Genomic DNA, 11,212 nt, shown 5'->3' with positions numbered 1-11,212 from the left:
GAACAAGAAAGTGACTGATGAAAACCTAATAACAATTTTGGTTGAAACAATGTCATTAGTTTTTGAAGATATTTCAAAGATGGGTGATGTTAGGTGTATGTGGCATATGTTCATAATGAAACAGTTGTGAAGAATCCTTAGAAGGAAAGTTTTTGGAAAAAATTGTGTAAATTGATTCACACAGCAGTTTTATAGTGCACTACGAAACCACTGTAGGTGACATGCACAACAAATTTGCTCTTTTGATCAATTCTGAAAGGAAAGAAATGGTTATTTTTTGGAGAATGATGCTACTCGAGAGTGTCAGGAGGTCACTTGTGAAATTTTGAAGTTCAGGCAAGGGAAAAACTCAAAGAGCAAAGGATACATGTGAAAGAAAAGTTTTGCGCTACAAAAACAACAGTTAATTTCGTAGCACATCCAGATTGACCTTCTTCTTGCACCTTCAAGGAAGTTTAATGTTTGCATAGTTGAAAGAGCAAGGTAATATGGCTAACATAACATATGTTACATGATTAAAGGGGCCAGTTTTCTCATCAGGAGATTCAAGGAACATCAATGAAGACCAAGGCTATAGTGCAGGGGACATTTTCCTAGTTTTCTGGACAAATAAAGGAGAAGTTATTAAAGGCCAACAGGATTGTTATGGACATTACCAAGGTTGAATTTAAGGAGTAGAAGCTGTCAAGTTTGAATTTAATTCCTAGATTAGGTTGTTGCTATCATAATAAGGAGTTGTACTCCTAATTGTATTAGGACTCTAAGATAGTCAGTTAACTATTGCTTGTAATTAATAGTTTTTTTTAGGTATGAATAGGTGTCAAGCTAGGAAATTCGAATTCCCCTCATGTTGGATCACAAAATCTAAGATTGTAATCTTAACTCTATAAAGGACAAGAGGTAGAATGCCTCAGGGTTGGCAATTTTCAAAAGAAACAAGCATAATGTGTTATTGTAAGAGACTGCGTGTTTTTATGTTAAGCTTCACTACTTAGGATTCAAAGAGAGTTTTAATGTTTGATTTGCTCATGGCCTTCTTCATCTACTTACTTGCAGTGGTATGAACATGTGTTACTTATAATTCATTGATAATGCTTTAACTTCCTTCATGTGCTTATAAACTGTGTTCCTTGCACTATGTCTCTATGTCTCTATTTTACTGATATATTAAGACTCTTTATGCTCTGACTTTCATGTTAAGCTAATCTTGCTATTGTACTAAAACATATTTTGACTCCATAGCCCAATAGATATTTGTTGATTGGCATTTAAACCATTTATACCTTTTGTTTGATTTTTCCATAGAGTTAGCCATCTAATCCTTAAATTAAAATCTTTAATCTAGTGAGAGAGCCCTCTCAGGTTGAGGAGGCTAAGCCTCAGCCAAAAGGTTGGTTTGAAATAGTTACTCAAAGTCTTCCTGATCAAAAGCCTATCAAGTTCTGGTTTTGTGACAACAGGGTCTACTTCCATTCCTTTGATGAGTGGAAGTTCCCAAGCTAATGCGTTCAGTTTTGGATTCTTCCCTTTTGGAATTCCCTCTCAAGGTATTCCTTCTACTCCATTGAATGTACCATCAACCACCTCCATGTCCATGATGAGTGGATCAGATTATTTTTAGGGTTTCCCATTTGGAGGTGGTAATATACCACATTCCAATCTGATAGTAAGATCTACGCCTTTTCCTTTCACAAGTCAAGGCAGCAATCCCTTTCAGAGTTGGACTAACCCTACGGTTAGTGGGATAGGAGTTGGTGTTATAGACATTTTTGGGCCCTACAACCCCAAGCATGAAATGTCCATAAACCAAGGACTCCTAAGTCCCTAAAAGTGTTGTTATAACCCCTAAAGAAACAAGGTCAACAGATTACAGCTTCTCCCAGAAGTTCTCCATGAAAAACTACTCAGAATTGGTCAAAACGGGATCATTTCAGCTGCTCCACTGGCTATGTGCGTTGTATCTCACCTAAATACACTGTGTGGGTGCGTTGCATTTCAAAAACCCCTTCTGTGGGGTGCGATGGACGAGAAATGACAAATGGCAGTGTCATTCCGCGAGGTGGAGAGGCAATGGAAGCTTCCAGAAAATTCTCCTGTGACACTTGCCTCATTGAATTTGACCAAGGACGAGTAAGAGGCCATCAATCTCCAAGTGGAAGCAAGAACTATCAGAGGGAAGACACTAATCAAATCACAAGCTGACTCATCCCCCTTACAGATATCTATATATGGATCCCTCATCCCAGAGATCCAGAGGCTGGAATTTTGCATATTGTAAGGAATTGTTGTTGGTTTCTTGAGACAAACATCAGATTGTTGGGTGATCTAAGATTTGTTTGAGGTGAAGAGGGGCTTCTTTGCTGGGAGGTTGATGCTGGGTTAGAAAAATTGGTTGTAACTCCTCTTGGCTCTTTTCTTGTTTATCAATAAAAGCTATTCAAGTTTTCCTCCATGCTTTTGTGTCATTGATGCTTGCTACATTTGTATGGTCAATTTACTTCTGATCCTAGATTGTTTATGATTATAGATCCATGTCTTTGTATAGTGTTATGATTCTGCGATCTTACAAGTACTTTGTGAAGCTGGGCGTACAAAGGAGCAGGTAGCTGAAGACTATCAAAGAAGAGGGGAATCAAATCAGGAGATTAGTGCAAGACAGAGGTTGGTCTTTTTGTTCCTCTCTATCTATAATTCATAAAGGAAAAACGAAAGTAGCTTTTCTCTGTTTGTTTCTAAGGCAGCTGTCACACCTTAGTGGGATAGAGCAGTTCTATATAGACACGTTTCCCTGTAACAAAATGGTGACTCCCCTGGGGAGATAATTAGTTTGTTTGTTTATCATTCTCTGTTGTCTATTTCATAAACTTACAGGTAGCATTCGAAATGCATTTGCCATAGCAAATGCAAAGTAGATAACTGCTACTTCAATCCATCTACTGGATCTGTTTATGATTTAAACAATTGATTCACAAACTATCTGATTGCCCTTGTGATAGCTCTTAGATCCTCCTTAGATCTACCCCTGATTGTTGCATTACTGATTGCTTTTTGCTCGGCAAAAACCCAAGAAATGAACTACAAACTATGACCCGGAACCCGAACAGAGTCTCGTTTCTGGCCCAACGTAGGTATTGTTCATAGAATCTGAACTTCAGTGCACTTCCCGAGTGGACAAGCTGCACTGCATTTCAAATTCTCTGTGTTACAGGTGCGTTGATCAGACTAGCTCTGTGCAGTTTTGGCTTCTGTGATTCATTCTTTCCAGTTCTATTCCTGAATTTTGCTGCCTGTGATCAGTATATGTCTATTTGAAACCCCTTTTCCTTTTTGTTATTCTGCCTCCTTTGTACAAAATAACTGTAGATCTTTTTGTTTGTTTGTTGAGTCATTTACAGTTCTCCTTTGCAAAAGTAGCATAATCGTATTGTTGTCCTTTCATTTGAAACTGTCACAAGTGTCGATTTCAATCGTAGGAAAGAGTTTGATTACTGTTGATGGTCGATTATCCTGTTACTATTGCTTTTGGTCTGAATTTGTAATTTTCTAGTGTCGAGAACAAGTGTTCAGTTCAAAATCGTAAAGTTTTGTGATCGTCTCTATTTTTTGATTTCGAAAAGAAACTTGTTGATATTTGTTGCTTGAAAAGAAATTCAGATTTGTGCATCAACTTTATTTTTATCATTCATATACTAAGAAAGTCGAAAACAAATACATGCATGTGCATTTGCATATAGACAGTCTGATTGGCTTGATTTAGGAAAGTGCATTTAGAGTGTGCTCTTTGCTCTTTGTGAAAAGATTCTGTCTTTCTTTTCCTTAGTAGCTAGGATTTTCATTGCACAAAGAAGATAAAAAGTTTGTTTATCATCTTAGATTGCATTTTAGGAATTACATCTACATCTCGCAGTGAACCTGAAAGGCAAACTTCATAAACAAGATCAACTTAAAATAAATTCAATGAATCTAACAACGCTTTGGAACTTAATGCACAACATTTAGAAGTCTAGGCTAGAAACGTATTTCGGCGTCGTAAAGCCTGGTAACTATTGCTCTCACTGATGGTTGGGTGATTCCTCCACTTTGAGACGATAAGTGCCAATACGGACTTGTGCTCCCACGTACCGTCGAGTATATTTTGGGAGACCCCAATAGGCTTAATCCTTATCCATAGGAAGCCGTGTCTGCCGCCCTATCGATTGCAATGCACTGAACACAACATTCGGGAAGATTGACTGCCGTACCGTAAAAAGTATTCTGCAATTTTGCGATTGGTTTGGTAATCCCTCTACCTAGATTTCCAGAGCAGTCCCTTTCGTTCCTTTTCAGACTCCTTAACAGAAAAGGTCCATCTGAGCACTTGTCACTTTAGGCTCATTAAAAATCGAAGGAGACTAGAGTCATATTTTGTTTTTTCTCGACTCTTAAAAACTGAAAAAAAAAGTTGTGTCAAAGCGTCTAAAATTTATTTTAAACGGAAAACTCATTACCCCCTTTCCTACATTGATCTTGGGTTGAGAAAATGGAATCCACCAACCAAGGAATTCCCCTTGGAGGAAATCGTAGTCACTTCTCCTCTTGCGGAGATGTTGGTGCACCCCATATGGCCACATTGTCGCTTCCAGGACTGGCAATTGGTTTGCCTGTATGGATTTTCTCAACCTATGTCATTCAGAAAACCACAATTCCTGAACAGTCAAACCAGCAACTAGACGAATCCAGAGTTACCAACCAACCTTCTACTTCCTCTAATTCTTCCTCTCCTCCTTCCTCTTCGCTTGATGGGGCTGGTAAAGCTAAGAGTCAAGTACCTAAAGAGAAGGAAAAGAAGAAGAAAGAGAAGAAGAAGAAGGAGCCAAAAGCGAATGGGGGCAAACGAGTGTCGTCTAGCGAAAATCCACACACTGCACCGACCAGGCCTAAATCGCCATGTGTCATTTGCAAAGGAGACCACTATCACAGAGATTGTCCTTGCATCCCTCGGATCTTAAGGGACTGGTCTCCTCGTTTTCACAACCCGGTGTCGTCAACCTCTGATGATCATGTTGAAAACGCACCGTCAACTAGTGAAAGTGAAGCCCCAGGACAAAAAGGAAAATATAGATTTCCTTGTAAACTGTGCGAAGGTGATCATGTCGTCCACCGTTGTCCCTTCTTAGACGAGGCTAAAAGAGTTTTGGACGATCATCCGGTTTCACCGTTACGACTTCCTCCTGGATATAAAAAACTCTTGCCAAGTCCATCACTAGTTGAAAATCCAGCCGACCCACTTAGGTGGTCGACTGAAGCATCTATCATTGAAGACAAGCCATCTGAACCCATACCAGACGAAAGTCAAAAGGTCGAGGCGGCAGTTGACCCGGTCTTGCCTTCAGAGGTTCCATCTTCAAATGATACAGTCACTGAAGAGAACAAGGATGACACCATCCAAATTATTTTCATAAGCACAGACTCCAACGAACATGGGGGCAATTTACCCACTCCTTTACCACAGGAAGGAAGTTCGTCAGAGTCATACCCGGCCGTCTATTCGGTCCCACCTCCAAGCAACCTAGTTGTCTCCTTCGACTGGAATCAACTAGGCAGACCCCGTTTACCAGCTAGTGTACCATTCCGAATCATTGTTCAAATATATAGAATGGTTATGGCTGGTACCATCATAGATGAGGGGGCTTCTGTGAGTATCCTTTCCTCAACTGCTTGGAAAGCGCTTGGTTTGCCATCGCTTTTGCCTGAGATGAGAAATCTAATAGGTTTTGATAAAGGAACCAGTCGACCGTTAGGGATCCTTCCCGATGTGCCCATAACGTTGAGAGGGAAAACCGTTCACATGAACGTAATGGTAGTCCAAGGAACCCTGGATTACAATCTACTCAGACGAGACTATATTTATTGCATGGGAGAAATTGTCTCCATACTCTTTAGAGTAATGTGTTTTCCACACGAAGGAAGAGTGGTCAAGCTCGTAGACCAGCTTTCATTTCCCGGATCATACAGAGCAAATAGTAATATACCATCCCTGAATGGTCTTTTCACGCAAGAAATGTCTCAATCTCCAGTCCGTCCACTCGATGAGCACGAGTGATTCGAGGGGACATGACTGAAACCCAAGGGGCATGCACCCTGGTCTGCTTCGGCAGAAAAACTTCGGGTATAGGGTAGGTTTCTGCGAGGGAATATGACTAGTCTGTACTCCCGTCTGTGATTGAAAGAGGGGTTTATTCTAGAACAAGATTCTCTTGTCAAAGTTATGTGAGTGGAGTAGCCTCCTTCACTCACCTTTGTCTATTTCGGTAGACATCGTCGAAGAAGTGTTTTGTTTGCGCTGTGAATAGAACGATCTTTGGGTAACCTGTAAGAGGTAGGCCTCTCTCGGTAAAAAAAATGTTTTAACGGACTAAAGAAGGGGTAACCTTGAAACTCTGTTTTATGCCTGGGGGCATGAAAACCTTTTGGCTTGCAAGCGAAGAGCGACTATTTATTTTTTTAAGTTTGTAGGTCCTCTAACCCTTTAAACTCGTAGGATTGGTCGTTTCCTAACTTGCATAAAGAAAGGATGTGGGGCAAGACTCTAAAAGTTGCCGTTTTTATATGAGACATTCTTATCACACGACTAGATAAATCAAGCAGTTTTAGCACATAGTTCAAGCTCGTTAAAAAATAAACATAAGCCATGAGCAAATGTTTCTCCCCACGTTTAAGCTCGTTAAAAAATGAACTATTCACCGGTAAATAACCATCGTGAATGTAGTACTTCAGCTGTTAAAGCCTTGGTCGTGTTTGCACCGTCACCTCCACTTTTGCATTGGCCGATTAGTCACCCCCATTTGATTGTTTACCCATTTTGAGGAACAACTGCGAAGAGTGATCTCACTAGCCATCCTTGTAACACTGTCGTGATTGGAAAATTCCAAACCTTACCTGGAATCAGTTGCTACCCATTTTATCACTCGTTCCTCAAAAGACGAGTCTCCTTTAAGCTCTTTTCAACTGACTCGTAAAATATGAAAAGATTGCCGAGCCATTGGCCTCTCCAGCTCGTTAAAGGGACCGGAAATGCTATCTCTCCTCTAGATTTTAATCTTTTTGGACCTGAGAGATTATTACACAAAAAGATCGAGCGCTTGTTTTGTTCGGCTCGTTAAAAGTATCGAAAATTCATCCCTTCTGTATTGTTTTATACTTTTTCGGACTTAAGGGATTATATGACGAAAAAGGAATGTTGGAATTACCTTTACGTTCCTTTTCAAACTCTCTAAAATTGAAAAGGACCGAGTTATCTTTGTCGTTAAACTCGTTAAAAGTGTAATAGCGACAAGCTTGTCTATAGACGCGAAATAGTTTCACTATCACTAGGCTCGTTAAAACATAGCGATGGGTTTGCCCGAAGGGAAAATTATAGAACAAGCATATGTTATTCTCCTCAAGCTTGACAAAAGTAAAGAGGTACTGGTCAGCAATGACTGGGGAAAATTGGGAAGAAAACTTGAAGAAACTTTGTTGGTAGCAAGTCACTCTTGAACATGACACTTCCACTCCGTGTCCGAGTCGGGTTGGGTTGTTTCATTCACCGGTCACATCACCATGGTCCCATCATACCATCCACATTTGGGGTTAATGCTACCAATCCATCACATCAGTGTCGTCGATATGTTCAAGAGAAGTCATTCAGAGAATTCACATGTGTCTCACCCACTACCATACATTTATACTCCATTTTTTCATGACCGCCACCCTGAACCTTATATCACCAGATCGTTTTCACCTCCATTAAAATCATTTGCTCCGTTCTGTGTCATTGATGTGGGATTCATTAAGGCCCTCCTGTGACGGATCACTTCTTGTCGACATCAGCTCATTATCTAAGAAGTTGATCTAGGAACACCCCATTCAGTACTTTGAAGCTTGCATGCCTCAATGGCAAGTTTCTCACTTCCGGCGACAGGTTTACATCAATGGCATTCGATTGAAAGATTTTGCGTGGTGTTCAATGCCAAGTCCTTTATTCACACCACGTGAATTGTACTGCAGTACCTTGAGGGTCATTATCATTATCGGTGACTCCTCTTGCGCCTGTTAACATCTTACATCATTAGCTGGTAATCAGGCGATGTCTTTCCATGTTCGACTCCAGAACAGCTTTCACATGGATCGACTTGTACTTCGAGTGAAGATCGAATGAGATTGAAGACCCCGGATCTAGTTTCATCCATCTGGGCTGCGATATATATTCAGGGAAATAAAGACATTAAATGTACATCATTGTTGCACAGATAATCATCCAATCAAAAGGATGATGGCTCTATCAGAATCATCAGTCTACACTCAGACGATTGTCTGTCCTATGTACATGAAAATGAATTTATAAAGCTGAGCATGGGAATGCCCGCCTCAGCTAGATCATGAAAATATTATGAAAATAATGTATTGTATTGTATCTTATTACAGGTCTCCTCCCAGCATTGAAAGAACTTCGGATCCTCATAATAAAGCATTTCAGCCGACATCAAAAGATTAACGACCGCATGCTTTAGGGGGCAACTATTATAGAAATTTTTGGGCCCTACAACCCCCAGCATGAAATGTCCGTAAACCAAGGGCTCCTAAGTCCCTAAAAGTTTTGTTCTAACCCCTAAAGAAACAAGGTCAACAGATTATAGCTTCTCCCAGAAGTTCTCCATGAAAAACTGCTCAGAATTGGTCAAAACGGGATCATTTCAGCTGCTCCACTGGCTAAGTGCGTTGCATCTCACCTAAATACACTGTGTGGGTGCATTGTATTTCAAAAATCCCTTCTATGGGGTGTGATGGGCGAGAAATGACAAATGGCAGTGTCATTCCGCGAGGTGGAGAGGCAATGGAAGCTTCCAGAAACTTCTCCTGTGACACTTGCCTTGTTGAATTCGAACAAGGATGAGTAAGAGGCCATCAATCTCCAAGTGGAAGCAAGAACTATCAGAGGGAAGACACTAATCAAATCACAAGCTGACTCATCCCCCTTACATATATCTATATATGGATCCCTCATCCCAGAGATCCAGAGGCTGGAATTTTGCATATTGTAAGGAATTGTTGTTGGTTTCTTACGACAAACATCAGATTGTTGGGTGATCTAAGCTTTGTTTGAGGTGAAGAGGGGCTTCTTTGCTGGGAGGTTGATGCTGGGTCAGAACAACTGGTTGTAACTCCTCTTGGCTCTTTTCTTGTTTGTCAATAAAAGCTATTCAAGTTTTCCTCCATGCTTCTGTGTCATTGATGCTTGCTACATTTGTATGGCCAATTTACATCTGATCCTAGATTGTTTATGATTATAGATCCATGTCTTTGTATAGTGTTATGCTTCTGTGATCTTACAGGTACTTTGTGAAGCTGGGCGTGCAAAAGAGCAGGTAGCTGAAGACTATCAAAGAAGAGGGGAATCAAATCAGGAGATTAGCGCAAGACAGAGGTTGGTCTTTCTGTTCCTCTCTATCTATAATTCATAAAGGAAAAATGGAAGTAGCTTTTCTCTGTTTGTTTCTAAGGCAGCTGTCACACCTTAGTGGGATAGAGCAGTTCTCTATAGACACTTTTCCCTGTAACAGTTGGGAATCCATTTTTCGGCCAACAAGGGTCTTGAGCATTAGAAAAGGTATGTAATTCCCATTTATTTCTTTATCTTTTCCTTTAAATCATAACCTCTTTACATTCTAAGATCGTAATATATTAAAGGATTATCATAGAATTAAGGAGATTTGTGATTGATGGGAATTGATTAATTATTGTCTTTTTCTATGTAGAAAGTGAAGAAAATGGAAAATCACTATTCCAAAAGTAAAGACAAAGTAGAAACAACTACTGTCCCTTTGACAGGAAACCACATCTAGACGAAGAAATCAATATCGGAGCACATGGACCAGGAAAAGGAAGAAGAAATGTGGTATTAGGACAAGAGGAAAAAACGATAACTAAAGATTCAAGATATGGTGAATCCCTTAGGATCCTTTGATCCTGAGGGATCGTTGCCACAAGACTTATCTATATTTTTGATACTTCTGCCTGGCCATTATAAAAAGGGACAACACTGCTAGCCCAAGGGGTGGATATGGTTGTTGATTTGTAGAATTTACTGTTGTAATCTGAACTTTGATCATCGACTCTCTTTAAAGAACGATAGTTGTAACTCTACCTTTATGATTAATATATAACTGAGTTGTTGTTCCGTTATCTGATCCTGGAGTAACTGTAGCAGTGTGTCCCTAGTGGCTAAGGGCCCAGCGCTAGTGGATCACTTGATTTCTGTATCATTGTTTTTCAATTATAGTCATGTGTGGTTTGATTTCCTTTGCATTCCTTAAAATTTGATTTATTCAATAATCTTCTATCTGTTAACATTTGATTGACTTTCTTTGTTATATCAAATTCATAATTGAATAGCAAGATTATTATTTGCAACTAAAAATGTTATGTTGTTCATTCTAAAATAATATCGCACTCTCTAATTCGGATATTGTTGTTCATTTATAGATTGACATTGTTGTTCATTTACATATTGATATTGTCGTTCATTTACAGATTGACATTGTTGTTTATTTATCTATGGTTTACTTACAATTGTAATTGTTGTTCATTAGATTACTGTTCCATTATAATTGCAATTGTCGTTCCTTTATAACTGTGGTTAATTTCCATTATGCTAGAATAAGATTACTAATTCTATAGTCACTGTGTGTTTACACTTGATTATGTTTGTTGTTCAATATTTCGCAGACTTACTTAGGTTTGCTGTTCCTTTCTTAGATTACTGTTCAATCCCTTTATTAGTTATAGATTTTTGTTTAATTTCTTTTGGTTAAGATTGTTTTTCAATTAATTCTTGTAGATTAAGCTTTGCTATTTGATCTTTTCAATAGATTAGTTGTTGTTCCTTTTCTGTTAATTGAATTGTTATTTCCATCATTTGATTTGGTGTGGATAGAAAGATCTACAACTGTAACGAACATTTACTACTGTTGTCTAGTTCTTAGATTGGAGATCTTGCCTTTGATTGATTTTCATTTAGATCAGTTTAGAGGGGAAAGAGTTATCATTACTGCATCCTTGACTGATGGTTGTTGTAGTTTCTTGAGTGAATGATTTAGATACAGAGCATTTTAGTTTCTTGCCATTAGAGTTTGTTTCCAACATTTATTTACTTTTGTAGAGCACTATAATGTGAACATTACTCTTGAACAAG

The sequence above is a fragment of the Pinus tabuliformis genome, chromosome 5_2 (assembly GCF_031772625.1).
Source record: "Pinus tabuliformis cultivar Carrire ecotype Pingquan chromosome 5_2, CPIR1, whole genome shotgun sequence".
Taxonomy (NCBI): Eukaryota; Viridiplantae; Streptophyta; class Pinopsida; order Pinales; family Pinaceae; genus Pinus; species Pinus tabuliformis.
The sequence above is the reverse complement of the archived record's forward strand: the minus strand, read 5'-3'. Positions refer to the sequence as shown.